We start from the raw sequence: 21,691 nt of genomic DNA, 5'->3' as shown, positions 1-21,691 counted from the left end.
CACCAGTTCCCGTATGGATTCAGGCTTTCCAAAACCACAATTCTGCTTGATGCAGGTTCTTTTAGCACCTTGGTCAGCGACCGACATCTCTCTTTCTGCTTTAATACACATACACAGACACTGACCAGATTTCTGTGTCTGCTTTGGACATGGAGTGGGGGTGGGTTGTAGAGGGAGAGTGGACATAAGTAACAGACAGAAAAGAAGACTACAATAAAGTCCCTTCCCTTTGCCCTTTTAACACACTGTCTTTTTAGATTGGGTCTGAGACTGAAACACATGCTGGACCTGAAGGTGCATTTGAGAAAACTCTTTGCTAAACTGACACACTGCTTATTTTTGAGGATATCTGTAGTGTTTACTTACATTATTTATGTTGTTGATGGAGATGCAAAATGGAAAGGGCATTTCTGTCCAGTCTGGGACAATACAGGGTAACCAAAAATGTCAGTTACATGAATCCATTCCAAAAAGACAGTACAGTAAAAAATATATATTTTTTTTATTTAAGAAGATAAAGAGATGTTGGCATTAGTAATGTAAAAAAATAGTTTTGGTACATAAACCCAATAGAAATATCATACATGGACATTTAAGAATAAAATTAAGTTAACAATAATGAGTTCTTGAATGGCCGGGTGGCCTGCTTGTGAACGAGGACGTAGATCAGAAGCTGGCCTTAACACAATGTGAGCCATAGCGGGAACTTCTCGGGCTACCTCACGGTACCAAGCATGCAATTCTCGGCCTCAAACTAGGCTCCTTAAGTACCCCCAGCCTGCAGGTGAAACACATGAATATGAAACAAGACACTGAATCGACACAATGAACCAAACATTGAACCAAACAAGTTGGAAGTCCTTATTTGGGCCTGGGGCGGTGGCTCGAGAGAGGGCACAATACCGAGGGGCTGACATTAAGTAATTAGTGTAATTAATTGTAAGTGAATTACAGTTTAATAACATGAAAGTGTGTGAATGGGTATTTAGGTTTAGAATGGTATTATATTATACAGTGTATCACAAAAGTGAGTACACCCCTCACAGCTGGCGGATATTCGAGACTTTGCACTCCTCCACCTTCCGCTTGAGGATGCCCCAAAGATGTTCTATTGGATTTAGGTCTGGAGACATGCTTGGCCAGTCCATCACCTTTACCCTAAGCCTCTTCAATAAAGCAGTAGTCGTCTTAGAGGTGTGTTTGAGGTCATTATCATGCTGGAACCAGTTTCCGGAGGGAGGGGATCATGCTGTGCTTCAGTATTTCACAGCACATATTGAAGTTCATGTGTCCCTCAATGAAATGTAACTCCCCAACACCTGCTGCACTCATGCAGCCCCAGACCATGGCATTCCCACCACCATGCTTGACTGTAGGCGTGACACACTTATCTTTGTACTCCTCACCTAATTGCCGCCACACATGATTGAGACCTTCTGAACCAAACAAATTAATCTTGGTCTCATCAGACCATAGGACATGATTCCAGTAATCCATGTCCTTTGTTGACATGTCTTCAGCAAACTGTTTGCGGGCTTTCTTGTGTACAGACTTCAGAAGAGGCTTCCTTCTGGGGTGACAGCCATGCAGACCAATTTGATGTAGTGTGCAGCATATGGTCTGAGCAGTGACAGGCTGACCACCCACCTTTTCAATCTCTGCAGCAATGATGACAGCACTGCGCCTATCTTTCAAAGACAGCATTTGGATGTGACGCTGAGCACGTGCACTGAACTTCTTTGGACGACCAATGCAAGGTCTGTTCTGAGTGGACCCTGCTCTTTTTAAAATGCTGGATGATCTTGGCCACTGTTCTGCAGCTCAGTTTCAGGGTGTTGGCAATCTTCTTGTAGCCTTGGCCATCCTTATGTAGCGCAATAATTTAAGATCCTCAGAGAGTTATTTGCCATGAGGTGCCATGTTGGAACTTTCAGTGACCAGTATGAGAGAGTGTGAGAGCTGTACTACAAAATTGAACACACCTGCTTCCTATGCACATCTGAGACCTAGTAACACTAACGAGTCACATGACATTTTGGAGGGAAAACATTGCCAGCACCTCAGCCTGTTTGCCTTCCCCTTAGAGCAGAATAACAGAGTACCCTACTAAAAAGACAAGATCTCTCTCTGACAAGATGACAAGATGTCTCTGTAAAAGTGAAAGTGAAAGTGACGCTCTGACAGGTCACCTAATGCAAGGAAATCTTTAACTGTAAAAACTGAATCCAAATTAGGTTTAGTTAACATGGACACAATAAAACATTTGGAACAGGATGTTAGTTCAGTCTGATGGTGGCATATTCAATGTTATCTTCAGTGTTGGTCACTGTAGGTGTTCTGGTTATGTTGCTGTGGACAATAGTCGAGTACATTACTTGATCCTGCAGAGAGAACAGAAACGTTCATGTACACAAAACTAATAAAACACTCATTTTTAATGCTTGTATGGGATTTGTAGTGATATGTTAGCACCAAACTAAAGGTGGTGAAAACATTCTCACACTGGAAAAGATGATTTAAAAAATGGTCAATTGACTGGCAGCAAAAATCCTAAAATTGAAGTCAAATAATTAAAGTCAAAAGAAATAAACATAATTTGTAGTATGTGGCATAACACTTGAAATAACAGTTGGACTGTTAATTTACATAGCATTTCTATAATTAAAAAAAAAAACATGTGTCAGTCCCAGGACTTCACCCCTCTGCTCATAGAAGGAGCTCCACCTGTGACTGCGGCTTTATGCATCTCTCTCTCACACCAGTTCTCTGTCGTAAATTGACTATGTGCATTCCTGCATCAGCGTGTTTCATGGTCTGCTCAAGGGAAAACGTCTCATGCCTAGCGCTTCGTTTGCCTGCCCTGCCCTGCCCTGCCCTGTCCTGGTAATACCTGCCTTTTGTCTATCCCTCCTAGTATATCTTCCTAGAAGCTTGACTTTGCGTTTTGTTTCAGTTTTCAGTTGCCCTGTCTGTTTTCCTCTTTTTTGCCAAAGCACTGCCTTGTGGATTTTGTTCTTCCTGTCTAGTTAATCTGCCCAAGCACAGCTTGTGGCTTTTTGCTTATCTTTATGTCCACTGTCCCGTCCTGAGTGCTGCTCTGTGGTTTTCTGTTTTTCCCTATTCAAGTTCTCCCCTTATCTAGTCTCTGTTCCCTCTGTTCCGTTCGGTCCCTGTTACCACTGTTTTACCCAGTCCAGGTTTGTTTGACACTTCTGTCTTGTTTTCCTGTTTTGTCCTTCAGATTGCTGTATACTTTGTTTAGTCCCACTTTGGTTGCTACTTTGTTTATGTTTACCCTGCCCTTTAATAAATCTTGCTTTGTTTCCTCCCTGCCAGTGTTTCCTATTTTCTAATGCCACGCCTGACCTGTGATTACAACATGTACATGAATACAATTAAAAACAATTCAACTGAATATGAGATGTGATGGGATGTGATTGAATATGATGGAATGAAATAAAAAAGTGAATAAATTGGGAAGTCTTGATTGTAATGGGATATGAGTAAATGTTATGGGTTTAATAGAATGTGATGTGGGTGGTGCGTGGACTCACCTTTGTGTCCTGCTCACTCCTCATCCCTCTTTGCGCTCTGCTGTTTATCTGACCTTGTCTCTGTCCTGCCCAGAATCAGTCATAAAGAGTGAGCAGACAGATATACTGTACATATCTCAAAAGATTGTGTGTGTGTCTTTGTGTGTGTACCTCTACATTTCCAATAAACGACTCCTCCGACTCCCAGCAACAGCAGCAGAACAGGCAAAAGGGTTAAGAAATACATGCTGGTAGCAGGAGTTTGAGCAGGCATTTCTTTATGTGAGAAACAGAAGGGTGACAGGACCCTGTAATGCAGTTGATGAAACTGATTTTTCAGAAAGGGGATCAGTTTGACATTGAATAAATTGAAATCTGTGCTTAGCCTTAGGCTTCTGGTGGGAGTTGTTTGTCTACCCAGCACTGCAGAACCTTATGTAATTTAAATTTGGATTTGATAATACGAAGGTTTGATAATATGTGCATAAACATGACAACAGCAAACCGAGCTTACACAGATACATAAAAATGAAAAAGTCTAAATTTATCATAGAATTATTTTGAAATACACAATTTAGCAAACACACATGTGAATACAGTAATTGTACAAGCTTCTATATAAATAACCAAAAGATAATATGAGTAGATATATAGCTATGTTTGTTGATATTAGGCAGATTAGGCAGTATTATACATCTAATTTAACCTTACTGGATGAAGAGACTACTGTAGATATTTTGAGATTTGCATTGCCCTGTAAACAAAGTTTCAAATAGTGTTTTACCTTCAATAGTAAGTTTGATGAAAACATATACACCATTTTCAGCATCACACCAGTAATCTCCTCCATCCTCTTCAGTCAGGTGTGATATGAGTAGAGAGAGATTAGCTGGAGAGTGATCATTAACCAGCTGAACTCTGTCTCTGTACTGACCACTCTCACTGGATATAGCATCCAATCTGTTTGTTTTTGTGTTGAGTTTACTCCAGGAGAATCTCTCTGGTTCGGTGTTCGGGTCAATGCAGTAGCAGGGCAGCAGTACTGACCCTCCTCTATGTGCTGTTATTTTCACAGTTTTTGTAGTGTTTTCCAGAGTGCATCCTGCATAAACACAGAATCAAAATCAGTCAGTTAAGGTTAGTCATATATCGAATTTGTATATTATGATCATAGTCAAGAGAAAGCTTCAAATAACTTTGATGTATCTAAGAAAATAAAGTGTAATCAGTATTTATATAATGAGTTAGGTATACCAGCTCTTAGTCATTGAAGTTCCACAGAAAGAAGCATAGATTCAAGCTTCTGGAATGACCTACAAAACAACACTGCATCTGATTCAAGCAACCGTTGTAGACACCAGAACGAGTGTCGATTTGACTGCAACTGTTAAATCAGCCTCATCGTAAACAGACACACACCCTCTGCAATACTTTATAGTACATCACTTGCAAACAATATGCCCCAATTTAACCATCCAGGTTCAGAGCACAGTGTCAACAATGCTACAGAGCCCCTGGAGCAGAGGAGGGTTAAGTGTCTTGCTCAAGCACCCAAAAGAGGTATCTTAGCAGTCCCAGTGCTGTAACCACCAAGCCACCACTACAAGCCACAATGAAACATGACATAATTAATCCATTAAGCATTCAAAAGGCTCATGAGTTATCGATTGTCCCCCATGAATCAATCTACTCAGTAATGGAATCCTCCATCACAGTGCAAGTACAACATTGACATCTCTGGAAGTAAATCCTGTCATGATTTGGTCATGGCATGATTATTTGGTTATTTGTACATTACGGAACAAAGATCTCACAAGTTAATAAAGATTTATTAACCATCCTATTGTTTTCAAGCTAACGACTCCTCCGAATCACCCAACAGCAGCTGAACAGGCAGATTAAGATTAAGCAATACATGCTGGTAGCCAAAGTTTGAGTAATTCGCTCTGATGTCTACAAGCATCCAGGAGACATAGAAATAAAATCTGTATCTTTAGTCTAAGTTTAGTACATGTCCAGTTTCAAGTATCTTGTGTGTGCAATAAATAATTTCCATAAAACATCCTCTAATGACCGCTATGGCTGTTGATACAGGGAAGAAGAAGGATCCGCAGGCATTTAAACGATTGCAGTTGGTGAGCTGGCCTAAGGTACAGACTTGCCTCCATGTTCCTTAGCCAGCACTGGTCATCACAACACCAGTGCTCACCCTTCCTGTGAACAGCACCAGGTCCAGGTAGACCGGTTACATTAGTAAAACAATAAATGATGAACCTTTTCTAGACAAATTCATCTGTTCATACAGTTTGGGATGCTGTTTATGCTATTTAAAATGTATAACGCTTTCACTATTAATCTTACTTTAGAAATGAATGTAAAACTTATACAATCTATAAGTTATACAACAAACTAAAAACAAGTTAAACTAAAATAATTAAATATATAAAGTTTCATCATCATCTGAGTTATGAGCTACCCTGAAGCGTAGCCATTTATAATAAGATGCTTAGCAACATAAGACTGATGATGACACTGATGACACTGATGGCTCCAAATCCCTCCATTATACCATGTACGTTGCTTATTTTTTGGTGTGTTGACACTCGCCAGTCATCACTATGAGAGCTATATTGAAAGAGCTGAGTTAATGAACCCCCATTAAAAGCTACATAGCTTTTGTGTCCTGCCCAAACTACCCTATTGTAACATTTTACTTAGATGGTTCCCTGCAGTGTATATGCTTTGTAAACAATCAGTATCCACTGATATAACCAACATTCACCTAAATCTCTGTTAAATACAACCTAACTCTAAACTAAAAATAAAATAAAAAATAAAAAGTAGACTCAGGTATACCAATCTCATTTATGCAGCAGTGCGCTAAAGTGTACGTTTTGCCACACTAATGATCAGTGCACTTAAAGAGTGCTAAAAAGCAACTTTTTTGTACTTATGGGACTTCAGTCGTGCAGAAATAGAACAACAGCATAACTCTAACTGTGCTAAACCTGAGTTGCCTTAAGTTCATGTAAGCAGACTACACATTTTTTACTGAATATGTACATAAACATAAAAATACCAATATTTCAGATACTTTAAACTTTTACTGAAGCACTCAATTCAGTTTGAGGTCTGGATATGATTTCTCTGAAACAACTACCATCTACATAAACTCGGAGGACATTATATCAACTACAACACTCAGTAGCAGAGAAAGCAAAGACTTGCTCTTACAGCCTTGCACACTACACAGATCACAAATGCATACATAGGTGAAGGTAGCCTGGGTAGAGTGGCTTCACACTGATGGTGAGTGAAGGGGGAAAGACACACCCAGTATGCAAATACGTGGCACCAGAAACCAATGGGAACATTTTGAGGTGTAGTCAAATAGGTTGCATTCCACACAAACCCACTGTATATTATTGACCCAACACAGCTGACTTGTTGAGTAATATCAAAATTAGAGAAATAAATAAATAAATAAATCCAACATCAGTGCAGTTTGTTTTTAAGCTTGTACGGGCCAATCACTATCCATTTACCAATGGCAACAGAATAAACTCAATTATTACAATTAGTTTGACCTCAAAGATCTGTAAAATGATCACAAATGATCATCTACCTCAAAATAGTTGAGTAATATGTGGGATAGATCCAGTTTGATGAACAACAGACTTTGTTTAATTGGTTAAAAACAACAAAGATTACAGTATATTTGCATAATTTATTGTGACATTTCAAGTGTGCTTTAAGTGAATTACTGTAGTAGCTGTTTTGTAAACTATCTAACTAAAATTAACTATGTTTTAACTAAAAGTACTTCATAGAAAAGTATTTATTAAACATATACTACATATTTTAAAAGTGTGATCAAAGTTTACTTGCAAGAATGTGATGAAAGCATAATATTAAGTTATGTTTAGCATTTTAAATAAGGACATATATTTGCTAGTATATTTACAGCATACTTGGACAAAAAAAATGTTTTAAATACAATTAGGGTACATTTTTTCACTAGAGAAAAGAGGAAGTTGTATTAAAATGACTCTAAAACCTAAACCTTTTTGTTAACAATTTCAGCATGGACAATCAGTAGGGCATACATATAAGTGTAAAATAAAGTGTTACTTCTACAGCTTAGCATAGACAAAGTGATTTCACCAAAGCAAATACGTCCCATTTTTTTAATAAAAGCTACTCTGATGGCAATGTTTGTTGTATGATATGCTTAAGGGAAAATGTTACACTCACCTTCAGAGACGTGAAGCACGATGAAGAGAATGTAAAAGCTCAGCAACATCCTCACTAGTAAAACAACGCTGACCTCACAGCACACTGACAGCTCCACACCCAGCTCTACACTAACCCTGTATACACACTCTCAGAAGCTATTCAGTGGAGTTTAACCCACTCTAATGTTTATGCAGCACAGAGCAGCTGTGCTCAAATATTCTTGCACAGGACTGATCTCTCTTTGTCAGCAGCTTTGCAAACATGACTGTCATGACTGTGACTTGTGCAACACTTGCTGTTTCCTGTTTCTTGCAGCTTTTTAAAACTTAATATATTTAATATGAAAAGTACATACTTTTACTTTATTAAATATGTACTAAATGTTATTTTGGAGCAACATATGGCAATTTTTGTATTAAGCAATGTTTAAATACAACCTAAAAGCATTAAGTTGTGCTTTTGAGTGTTTTTTTTCATACAACTTAAGCAAACTTAAGTATGCAATTTTTTACATAATTGTTACTACACTGTACACAAGTATATTATAAAACTACTTTGTGTATTGACTCACATAGTGCGTACACTTCCGTGCTTCTTTAAGATTTACTGTAACTAAACTACACCCAAGTGCACTTTATGATTATTGTATTATTGTATTATCACCATATACATACACACTTCTTAAACATATCAATTATGATTAGATCATATTTAAAGTTTGATGATGAGTTTAGGTTACATTTATTAACTGACAATTACTATTGACACAAATGCTGATGGCATAACACTGTAGCATTCTTAACTTAAAGCCACACTCAGCAACAGTGAAAGCAGCAACTTGCTCCTACAACCTTCAACACTGACACCAGCAGTGTCAAGCCAGCTCCTTGAAGTGAATGATGGGAACCGGCTCCTGATAATGAGATGTTTTATTTTTGCCAAAGCCATTCATTTATACCCATAATTTGACAACAAATTATTTAAACTAAGAACCCATTTGAGAGCCAGCTCTAAACACTAGTCAAACACACCACTAACAAGGATTAATAATGAACAGACAGGGGAATGTAGGCTTAGGGTATTGACTACACACTGGTGGTGAGTAAGTGGAGAAAGACACACCCCATATGCAAACAGATAGTGACAGGAGCCAATGGAAAAGGGACAAGGTTTTTAGTCTTTAAGGTTGCACTGCCCAAATATAAGGCACACCCTAAAGGTCACCACACGACATTGAAAGAAGTCAGATCACCTGAGGAGAAAGCACACTTTATTGCATAACTATGGTAATAAATAAATTAATTTACTTGTATGTGACAGTTTAATGTACATTTGTTAAAGTATGAAGTATGCTTCAGTGTGTGTGTGTGAGATCTTTTGATCTATCAAGTGTGTTTCCTAAGTTGTATTAAAGCATATTTTGAAAAGCCTTTATTTAAAAATGTTATAAAATTAAAACTTTATTAATTATCATATATAATTAAATATATTTTGGTAAAATGAGCTTCAGTGTCTAATGAAACAAATAAATCAAAGTGTAAATCCTATGTTTTACTAAAGCTCATTTTATTTCTTTAAAATATATAGATAAATAAATAGAAAACAAATAATAAAATAATAAAAAAAATTAAATACAAAACACAGACAGAGATACTTGTTACATTTAATTTTGCCAGACTTTAACCATTTACAATTGGGGGCAGGGGTTCAAAAAAACTAAAGTACAACCTGAAGGAATTTATTTAGAATCCCAGAAGTAGAAAATTTTAAGAATTTTCATCATGTCTAATCACAAATCACTGGGAAGTAAACACAGTGATGGGGAGTCTTGCCTTAAAGGAAGCCTAAAATTATACAGTTACTTGAAGATTTGACTGTTTTCATCAGAGCTGGGCATCAAACCAGCAATCTCCCATTGTCCAGGTGTTCCATGGTCTTATTCACTACTCTATTCGCTACTGGACTATTACTGAAACATTAGATTATTGATTAAATACAATATTGAGGTTTAACTATAATACTGTAATATGTAATATGTACAGTTAGATTGAATTTTAGTATTATTTATTTTTGGTAACATTGTACCTGAACCCTGCTACATTAGCACTGATATTAAAAAAGCATTTGAGATGTCATATGCTGTCATGCATAACAGGACATTAACATTAGCATTAGTACAACAGTACACATAACAGTCCTGACAGATGCTGCCATATTTGAGCATGGGATGTTTGGTCACTTGTGGCCTTCAAACAGTCATGGTTTGACACTGTTATTTAGCAATACATGTACAAGTGTTCATGGTTCCTGTTGTGCTCTAAAATGAGCTTGCTCACTCCATCTACCTGTGTTTGGGAACTACATCCAGTATCAGTGTTTGTTTGGACCCTGCAGGATTTATTGGGTCTGCTCAGAATGTCTGCAGATACAACTGCACTCTAAAAACAAAAAGGTCATTTTTAGGAAATCCTTTTATGTATGTCTAATTCAAAGAGATGCAAACTCTAAGGTATCGCCACAAAGCCCTATTCCCTGATGACTATACCTGACTATACCTGACAGTCACCAAGGCAACTGAGACAGAGGCTGCAGAGAACCTACAAGAAAGTCAGTGTCACTTAACACATACCATCCTTCCACGCTTTCTCATAGTGCTTGAGTTCTGAATTGTTTAGGTTAGGAACGCCCTCCAGTGGCTGAATAGGTTCAACCCCACAGTGCAAGGTTCCAACAGCACTCATTTTGCTGAGGTGAGTAGCCCTGGAGGCAATTTAGCAATTTAATTATCATAATTAGTCATTGAGTAGTACAGTCTTTTGCAGTTAGGGCACCCCTAGTCAAATGAAATGATTGTGTAAGTTCACATCCTCAACAGAGAGCATGCTTTTGCTTAATTCAGCATGTTCTAAAAAAATATTAAATGTGGAGCATGCAAAAGTAATGGCAGATTTTTTTATGGCATTACATTACACATTATATTACGTTTGTGGAGGATTTCTAACTTCTTTCTAGTAAAATAAATTTAGCACAATGAGAAAACATAACAAAAAAGCAAAAGCAGAAAATGCATACATGTGTGCAGATACACACACATACCTGCCTATCTGTCTATGAAATGAATTGTGGACAGACAGTAATTGTTAATTTCCATTTAGCCTTAATTTGTACACATTGTTGTGCATCATTTATCCACTAGGGGGTGTACTGCATTTGCTGTGTGGATGGGTATCCGTTCTCTCTCTCTTTCTCTCCTGTTCTTTCTACAGTGATCTTTTTTCAGTTAAATCAGACATTTGTTGTAAAACACAATACAAGATAAATTCATCCCTAAAACCTTTTTTTTATTTAAGGGATTATTATGTCCTAAAGCTTACTGTTCAGTAATTGCATGGAAGACAACCAGAATGGTCTTAAACATGTTCTTTTGTGAAGTCCTAACAAAACCCTCTACGACTTGTTTTTAAACTATTGAATTGTTCTCAGCTCTGCTCTTATGATGATGGGTACCATTGTCCTTGTAAACTGAACTAATTCCAAATAAGACAACTTCGCTGAATGTCAGAATGTTGGTGAAAGCTGTGTAAGTGGACCAAGAACCAATGTGTTGTGATATGCTGCTGAATTTTTTTTTTTCTACAGTCAAGCTATTAGCACTAAAATGTAACTTACAGATTAAGCCTTCACATTCACTCCAGAACCAGCTGCTGAAGTCTCTGTGTCTGTGTTTTTTTCAGTAGGCTTAATTAAGGTTTTCATGATACTGGTATCACCCTTGTACCAGTGTGGGATATCAAAGCAAACAGCTCAGCAACCACTTAGGACAGCAACTGTCCAATAGAATAGCAACCACCTAGGATCCCATAGCAGCTGCTTAGCAGCAACAGCTTGTCCCAAGTGTTTGCTATGCTATTGGGATTCTGTTCCAAGGGGTGGTTATTCTGTTGCTAAGTAGTTGCTAGCGTGTCCAGCTGCTAGGATGTTGGAAAGCAGTTTTAAGTGTATCTCAAGTGGATGCTATGGTGTTTCTAAGTGGTTTCTATGGTGTGCCACATGGTTCTTAGGTGGTAACTATGCAGTTGCAATTATTTTCCAGGTGGTTTCAAGGATGTTGGTACATGTTATATTTTACAGTTTACTTTGATATCTTCCACGGTTAATGCCAGGCATGGGCATGAGGAGTATAAGGGCCCCCAGTATTGAGCTTAGCAGTGTGGAATGGTGGTGGGGATTAGAGTTTACAAAAAAAGAATGAGCAGGTGTTTCAAGGCGTTTCTTTTGTTCATATAGTGTAGTTATAGCGAATTATGACCCACTTTTTGCAATCCACTTACTCTATGCAATCCACTTTTGGGTCATGTCCTTCACTCTAAATGGCTATCCTTGGTTTGAGTTGTGTAAATATTGCAATTGTTACAATTTGTTAAATGTTCATTTGTTAAAATAAGTTGAAATTATAAATTAAAATAAAATCAGAGTAATTGCACAAGAACTGGGCACAGCCAATGCTCTGAAACGGAAGGAAACCAGTGCTTACAACCAGACATCAAACAGCAACAGCAGTAGATGATAGAGAGATTTGGAGAGCTGTGAGGAACAATCCAGAAATGGAAGTCAGTGATTTTACCACCAAGTTCCAAAGTGCAAGGGTGAAGATATCACAATCCACCATTCAAACTAGTCTTTAAGAGCAGAAATATTTAGGCCATACCACAAAATGCAAACCACTCATTAGCAGTAAGAAGGCCAGATTGGAATTTCTAATGATGCAGAACATACAAACTCATTCGCCAAGCACTGTGGAAGTAATGGCATGGCTTAAGCCTGCGTAGCTGCTTCTGGAATGGGCTTATTAACCTTTACTGATGATGTAACTCATGATGGTAGCACCAGAATGATTTTAGTGTGGAAAGAACATTGTGTCAGGCAATTTACATAGAAATGCATCTAATCTATCTAATTATGAGGAACCTCACAATGCAGCAAGGCAATGACACAAAGAACTTCATTGTGGGGAAAGAAGTGGAAGGTTTTAGACTGCCCGAGTCTAAACCTCCAGACCTTAAACTAATTGAGCATGATGCAGCATAAGCTTTCATCTCCTGTGTAATGGTCTAAACAAATGGCTTAATTCCAGTGAATTTTGAAGAGGAGACTAAAAGGAGAACCTATCCCCACCCCCCACCCCCCAACAGTGTGGGGATGTCAGGGGTTCAGTATTGCTATGCCAATGTTGCAAGCAAGGTATGTGCAACCAAATATTAAATGTTATTTACTTTACTTTATTTGTGTTTATGCTTTTGTTCACTTAAACATTGGCTGGTCGGCCAGTGGAGAAGTCCGGCTGTAAGATGTTTGACACATCTAGATGTAAACAACTGGAAATAAAAAAAAAACATTTATATACTCTTCTTTTGTGCTCTCGTCCCAAACATCCTCAGTGTTCAGCAAAAACAATCATTGAAATAGCCTTGCCATACTTTCAGAGGTCAATGTAGGTCATTTTTGGGTTACATGGAATTTCATCTTTGTTCAAAAGGCACATCCAATGAGCTATAACACTTCAAGGTGCAACACTTCATATTTACCTATTGAAATGGAAGCAAATAACTTGTGTAGTAATTTTTACTGTCCACCAGGTGGAATCATAGAGCAGGCTATCAAATGCTTGGATGAGCCAAACCATTTTATGTTCAAGAAAGCTAAAAAAAATCATGTTAAATGGTACTGCCATTACTGGCAGATATGTCACTTCAATATTTACCTGTTTATGCTAATTGTAGCTTTTCCCCTGTCTAAACAGTACATCAAATGAACTTGCAAGAAACTTGATCGAGCTCACTTGTGATCAATCTCACCTGTGACATGTTAAATGGAGTTCAGTGTGTTTGTTCCTACATAAAAGCCATTTCCAAGCAGTAAAAGCCATGGTCTGAGTCGTAGTGTTTGTTACAGTTGGGCAGGTTGGAGTTCTGTTGGTGCTTGTATTTGGTTTGTGTAATGCACAGTTTGGTAATCTAGTTTATGGCTTATGGCTATGGTGCAAGGTCCTGTCCCAAGAGGCTTCTCCTCTTCTGCTCAAAATCCACTGGCTGGTCAGTTCAAACAGCTTCTGCAGGGTCCAGTGAAGAAGCTGATGTGGCATTTTCCCCTAAGCTCCAGAGAAGCCCAAACAGCCCCAAGTGCATTTTGAGCTGTGCCAGCCTGTTTGTGCCTCTAGTATAGTGGTTGAATGTGTTACCATGGTGTATGTGAAAGTTAAGAAGGGTTTTTGGAACTGGGAAATTAATAAACCCATCATCTCTCACTTTTGGAGGCTGTGCAGTAACTGGAGAAGATTCTGCTGCTCAGTTTCTCATTTTGAAATCTGAGCTACAAATGTGCAGTTAAGTGTGTTAATAGTGAGTTTATACATGTATGCAAAAAGCGGCTCTCTGGTGACTCTGACTCTTCTTAATCTTTATTCATCTTCTAGCACATGACTGAAGATGACCTGGTCTGCACCTTCTGGCTTGTCTATGCCCCACAACAATTTTCTTATGCCTGCTTGGATACCTTTATGCTGCTACCATGACTGCAGAGGAATGCCTGTACTCTACAAGGATATTTGTGGATAGCTGTGTGGCCACTTCTCTGACAATCCTGCTTGTAGAGCCCAGTCTTCACACTGGGCTTGAGAACAAGACCTAGATTATCCACCTGTGGTGTTCTAGGTGCTTGGTAGATGCTAAGCTTACAGGCTCCAGGTCTCGGTTCATGCCACCAGTTCAGGAGGACAAGCTTCAATTTTAAGGAACATTGCAATGTGTACATAGCAGCTGTTGTGATATAGACCTACAAAAATCTGCAGATTTATTTCACATTATTCTTGAAGGCTACTGCTGCTTCTGCCCCCACTGATTCTGTGAACAAGGCCTATTCCTTCACTGCTAATGGGTCAGTTGACATAATGAAGTGTTGGTCTTGTGCACTTGGTCAGGTGACTGTCTATGATTTGGCGCTTCATCTTTCCTATCCTTGCTCAGATGGACTGCAACTAATGACAATGACCAGGTTTGTGGCTGTTGTGATGCAAGTTGTGGACTCAGTGATGTAGGACGTGTGTCTTCACTGCCTGGGATGTATAGTTCCCAACAAAACTACATCAGGAATGCAGGAGGTACAACTGAAATGGCTTCCTTGTTTCAGGTCCACAGAGGGAAAGATCAGTCTCTCTTGGTCTGGTCTTGGTTAAGGAATAACCACCTACCTGGACTTGATGTAAATTAGATTCCAAACAGAATAACGTTTTTGGAATGTTCTTGGCATGGTGTCTTCTTAAATACTGAGGGAAGAATTGGGGCTCAAACTAATCCCCTGTTATTGATCTGATGGTCGAATCAAATAACTTTTTGAAAATTCCAGTGACTGCTGAGTTACTTGAGCTTAAATTTGACCAAGGGCTAGGAATTCAAACTGGTTCTGACTGGTGACAATAGCAGTTGGGTTTTATCAGATTCTAGGTGTGGTGGAGGGTGTTTTTTTGTTGTTGTTTTTTTGTTTGTTTTTTTCAGGTGAAAACAATTTTGCTCAAGGGGAGACAAATTCCATCGTGGAATATTTATGGGTGTTTTGTTGCATCTAGAAAACAAGGCGGATTAAAATATTGTGTTTAAATTAAAGTTTACCTTTTGTACACCAAGATGGAAGGAAAACATAAGGGGAGAACACACGGGGAAGACGTAAAGGGGAAGAGGAAATTGAGCTAAGCTTTAAAAAAAAGTATTTCATAACTTGGTGAGCCATGATGTTGCTCTCAAGTGTGGTTTGGTCAAGGTTTTTTAAGAGCAGGAATGACTGCAGCAGTTTTAAGGCCAGTTGGAAAAGAACCAGGCACCAAAGACCTGTTAATGAATTGACAGATCTAAGAAAGACATCCATCTCTATTAGAAGGATTAGAATGAGCAATAAGCTCACAGATGAGATGATGTTTGGCATGATGTTTAATTCATTACAAATGAATTAATAGTAGAAAACTATTAATTTTGGGGGTTGTCTCTGTTACTACAGGTGAGAGAAGGAAACTGAGCAGTGTTTAAAGCAGTCATGTAGGTCAACACATACAGAGAGCGGTTTTCTCATACAAGTGGCTGACCAGCAGTTTTGAAAACTCACAGCTCAGGAGCAAACCAGGGGAGGAATGAGTGGAGGTAAGCATTCTGGTCATTAGAGGGGCAGACAGAGTATGTCAAATTATGGTGTTATTGACAGAGAGAGTACCAGGGCAGGATTGCTGGGAGACAGATGCAAGGGCTGAGCAAAGAAAGTGTGAGAATCAATAGGACCAAATATTGTGAAAAGAGATAGATGAGTTGGGCAGAGGCATAGGAACATTAGCAGTAACTTCAATAAGTATGTGATCAGAGACACCAGCTGAGGATCTGGGAACAAGTCCAGGGTGTGTCAGTGGACAAACATGTTGGATTAAAATAAAGCTGTTAAAAACACACATAAATATATATCAAGGACTATCTTTGGTAGACATAGAGAGCTGGCTAATGTCAACTGTTCACCTAGCTCACCTCAGAAATAAAGACTGGATTTGTATGGGTGATAAATCCCCACACACAAAAAAATAAACAAATCAATGCCATAATCTCAAATGATGTTTCTTCATGGAAAGCATATAGACCAACATACATAGTTGTCTAGTAAACAATAGCCATGCCATCCCCTGTCCAGGCCCTGCATGTCATAAAAGAATGGCTCAGATGGAATATCAGATGGTTACCAGTCTAAGATTGTTCAGATGTAAACAAAAGATCAGTTTGAAGCAGTGGGTGGACAAAGCCAAAGTAAATTCCTTTGTTTAGGGTCGAAGAGAATGCTCACACCTCAAAGGGTGGTGAATGTAATTGGAGATGATGCAAAATATGAAGTGTCTGGTATTGTGTATACAGTGGAGCAACCAGGTATCATTCCTATTATCACCTATGCAGCTGTCCTGGGGCGTAGCAGGACTCCATTGTCCGGCGGTCATATGGCCAAACCAGCAGGAAAACTATTAGAAAATCATGTAGTCTACATACACCATGCCACGTTAGCCAACACTCTAGCCAAACACCAGACAGTCATCAGAACAGTAGGAAAGCAGTCTAGAGCAACTGAACAGGACAGCTACTGGCAGCCAGTAACCTGACAAATAAATAGGAAACTCAATCAGCGATGTTGCAGCCAAGAGGTGTAAGATTAAAGGGAAGAGGAATCACAGCAAAATTGGAGAATTAGCACAAAGCTGACACTACACTGTGGTGGAAAGTCCTCCACAGAAACTGAAAAAGAAGGAAAAGTTTAATCAACATGTAATCAAATAATGTCACATGCATTAACTAAAGTTCTGCAGATTAGGGAATTACAGTGGGGAAAAAAAGTACTTAGTCAGTCACCACTTGTGCAAGTTCTCTCACTTAAAAAGATGAGAGAGGCCTGTAATTGACATCATAGGTAGACCTCAACTATGAGAAAAAAAATGAGAAAAAAAATTCTGAAAATCACATTGTCTGATTTTTAGAGAATTTATTTGCAAATAATGGTGGAAAATAAGTATTTGGTCAATAACAAAAGTTCATCTCAATACTTTGTTATATATCCTTTGTTGGCAATGACAGAGGTCAAACGTTTTTTGTAAGTCTTCACAAGGTTGGCACAAACCGTTGCTGGTATGTTGGCCCATTCATCCATGCAGATCTCCTCTAGAGCAGTGATGTTTTGGGGCTGTCGGCGGGCAACACGGACTTTCAACTCCCTCCAAAGGGTTTCTATGGGGTTGAGATCTGAAGACTGGCTAGGCCACTCCAGGACCTTGAAATGCTTCTTACGAAGCCACTCCTTTGTTGCCCTGGCAGTGTGCTTGGGATCATTGTCATGCTGAAAAACCCAGCCACGTTTCATCTTCAATGCCCTTGCTGATGGAAGGAGGTTTGCACTCAAAATCTCACAATACATGGCCCCATTCATTCTTTCATGTACACGGACCAGTCGTCCTAGTCCCTTTGCAGAGAAACAGCCCCAAAGCATGATGTTGCCACCCCCATGCTTCACAGTTGGTATGGTGTTCTTTGGATGCAACTCAGCATTCACTCTCCTCCAAACACAGCGAGTTGTGTTTGTACCAAACAGTTCTACTTTGGTTTCATCTGACCATAAGACATTCTCCCAATACTCTTCCGAAACATCCAAATGCTCTTTAGCAAACTTCAGACGCGCCCGGATATGTACTGGCTTAAGCAGGGGAACACGTCTGGCACTGCAAGATCTGAGTCCCTGGCGGCGTAGTGTGTTACTGACGGTAGCCTTTGTAACGTTGGTCCCAGCTTTCTGCAGGTCATTCACTAGGTCCCCCCGTGTGGTTCTGGGATTTTTGCTGAACGTTCTTGTGATCATTTTGACCCCACGGGCTGAGATCTTGCGTGGAGCCCCTGATCGAAGGAGATGAGCAGCGGTCTTGTAGGTCTCCCATTTTCTGATTATTGCTCCCACAGTAGATTTCTTCACACCAAGCTGCTTGCCTATTGCAGATTCAGTCTTCCCAGCCTGGTGCAGGTCTACAATTTTGTTTCTGGTGTCCTTCGACAGCTCTTTGGTCTTCACCATAGTGGAGTTTGGAGTGTGACTGTTTGAGTTTGTGGGCAGGTGTCTTTTACACTGTTAACGAGTTCAAACAGGTGCCATTAATACAGGTAATGAGTGGAGGACAGAGAAGCCTCTTAAAGAAGTTACAGGTCTGTGACAGCCAGAAATCTTGCTTGTTTGTAGGTGACCAAATACTTATTTTCCACCATTATTTGCAAATAAATTCTTTAAAAATCAGACAATGTGATTTTCAGAATTTTTTTTCTCATTTTGTCTCTCATAGTTGAGGTCTACCTATGATGTCAATTACAGGCCTCTCTCATATTTTTAAGTGGGAGAACTTGCACAATTGGTGACTGACTAAATACTAATTTTTTCCCCACTGTATGTGAGTAATAATGTAATTGATAATGCTAGTGGAAAAGGCATACATGCAGTAGTTTCATATAGTAGACTAAATTTAATTCAGTTCAATTCAAGCTTCCCCTAAACAACATAAAAAGTGACAGTGGCAAAAACTTGAGAGGAACCAAAGGAAAGTAGTTTAGAAAGACTACATCAATAATTCTCAAAAACCTGTAATCAGAGTAGTGCAACAGCAGAGAAAACTTAACTGAAAGCTTATGTGGATTAAAAAGTCCCAAACAGTAACAGGAAGGAACAGGAACTCCAGAGTTGATCAATAAAACATGTTATCATAACCATTACAGAACATTTTTTGCAGACAATCAATAGTTGTTGCAGGGCAGAGACAAAGAAACTGGCACATCACAGATTTCAATATGATTTATACATTTTGTTATACATTTTTTATAAAAAAAAAAATGAAACCAGGTTTGGAAGAAGGAGTGTATACCATAATCCAAATTTAAGTACTCTAGGATGATTACCTAAGATTCTGCATGTTGTGCAGTTGTGTGCAATGTTATACTAATAATGTTGTGTGCAATGTTATACTAATAAAATGTACAATTAGTAATCTGACTATTCACATAATGACTGTGAAAGTAGCAAGGGTGTGCTTATTTTTTCCCAACCTTGATTCTGACTTTTTTTTTTACATATTGACTACATATAATGTACATATTTAAACTAAAGAAATTAAAGGAGGGTGTTCTTTCTTTATCTCAGGACTGTATGTATAACCTAACAACCTAACCTAACACGATCCTGTCCCAGCTACCTTAAACACATCTTATCCAACAAACCAGCTAATTATCCAGCTTTTAATGAACTGAGCTGTGTTTGAGTAGGGAACACACTGAACTCTGCAGGGTTTCTCCAGGAAAATGCTAAAATAACTGGACTGGCGTCACTGGATTAATGAAATCTGTCCATTATTCCTGTCCTGCTCTTCCTGTGTTTACTCTTTTTTCCCATACTGCTCCAGAACCAGGTGCTCCTCCAGTCATTTTCCCTTTATATACTAACTTAATATTCATTAAATTAGGTTGTACATACAGCATTAAGCGGTAAAATGAACTTCCCTGGGTGTCTAAACAGCATAATCGCTTGCTGTCTTTAAACTGAAGACTCATTTCTTTTAATAGTACTTAAATCAACACTTATCTTGCACTTATTAAGTTTTATGATTGAACTCTTGACTTGTACTTGATTGTAAGTTATTTTACTTAATTTGTTTGACATTCAGGTGAAGTGTTGTTGAAGCATGTTGAGTACTGTGTGTCTATACTGACTGTTGTATTGTGTGGCAGCAATGTGCGATATCGTTTGGATTCTAGTCAATACAAAGAAGCTAAATATTTTCTGAGTAAAGAGTAATGCACTTTTGTAAGTCGTTCTGGATAAGAGTGTCTGCTAAATGCCTTAAATGTAAATGGAATATTTGTGACAATTCTAAAGTGTTCTGATTTGGTTGGTGAGGATATGCTGGTGTTTAGGCTGGAGTTTATAAACGCTTATGAACTATTTTATTTCCTGTAGATCATAAAGATGGCTTCAATCATGAAGGCATTGACGTATAGTCACTGTAATGCAGAAACCCTGTCTCTCTACAATGACATCTTTACAGGAGAAAATTATTATTATAATTATTTCAAAAAGTGACAAATAGAAATGAATCAAAAATAAACAATACAAAAACACACAGCAACTGGACCTTGAAGAGCCAAAAGAAAAACTGGTAACCGATCTGATAACCAGGACAGGCAGTGGTTTCAAACTGTGGTTTGAAGTATGGAGAACAAGCTGCATCAATATATATATATATATATATATATTTCTCTGCATTGCGTTTTAGACCAGAAGGTGGATACATGTATTGCTATATGATGACTTCTCATAGTTTAATCAGCTCGAATTTGCCTATTGTTCAACTTGTTTTCAATTTCTTTTTTGTTGTTATGATTATTAGACATTTATATATATATTGATAATTGCATGGGTTTCCAACAACTGCTTGTCAAATGATCTGTCACAATTCTAATAAGGAAGCTGATAGCAGACACCAAAATTAACCAGTAATATTTAATTTACATACATTTACTTTTAATTGAAGAATAAAGTTTAACTGTCTCAGCCAAGCAAGATACTTCTTAATTTCTCCATGTTTTATTTATTGGACAAGTACAATAAACTGTACAATACACTACATATCACTGCTGTCTAATAAAAACCATGTATCCATTTTTGGCCCTTTTCAATTTTCTCCATGGTTTGAACCCTGTAGCTGCTCTGTACACTGAATAAATAATTGTGGATGAACAGACCAATAGAAATACTTTATATTATTTTAAATAAATTCTTAAGCCAAAATGTTTTTTGTTGCTTTTGCTTGATTCAAATAGTGTGTTATCAATGAGATAAATCTGGTGCACTTTTTTTGTTCTAGATTAATGACTGAAGCATCACGACATCCTTGTTTTTTAAGCTTCATGCAAAACTGATATTTTGCATGTAGCAGTTATACGAAGTGCCCTAGCCCTGCATCTTAACACAGTTCACTAAAACCATAACTGATGTTTCTGAACTCACAGAATGCTGCAGGAATCTGTGCACACATATTGTACTGATGCTGTCAGGCTCTATATCAGTCTAATACACAGCAGGGACAGATGTTGTGGATTAATTGAATGTAGCTGGGTGTGAGAACGGCTTGTAAAGTAGGAATGAACAGAAATCCAGGGATCCAAGGATCCATGACTGTCCGGTCAGCAAACTGATAAAGTAGATTGATGGTAATTAATGAGTGTAAATAAAGCACAAAATTACACAAACAGGATCTGTGAAAGGGGAATGAGGTACAGGAAAAGGTCATGTGCATTAACAGAAGAATAATTTAAATCTTTCAATAA

General features: G+C 38.4%; 1 long non-coding RNA gene across 1 annotated transcript; it reads right to left on the bottom strand.

The window, feature by feature from the left end:
* Positions 1-2: 2 nt before the first annotated feature.
* LOC140575220 (uncharacterized) lies at positions 3-7,956 on the bottom strand. Its single transcript, XR_011980796.1, has 5 exons — positions 7,788-7,956; positions 4,318-4,635; positions 3,705-3,841; positions 3,555-3,619; positions 3-2,381 (listed from the first exon to the last, which is right to left on the bottom strand). It is a non-coding gene; the product is annotated as an uncharacterized lncRNA (long non-coding RNA).
* Between the last annotated feature and the right edge of the window lie 13,735 nt (positions 7,957-21,691).

This window comes from Salminus brasiliensis, chromosome 1 (genome assembly GCF_030463535.1).
Source record: "Salminus brasiliensis chromosome 1, fSalBra1.hap2, whole genome shotgun sequence".
Lineage (NCBI taxonomy): Eukaryota > Metazoa > Chordata > Actinopteri > Characiformes > Bryconidae > Salminus > Salminus brasiliensis.
Note: the sequence above shows the minus strand (reverse complement) of the source record. Positions and strands in the feature narration are given on the sequence as shown.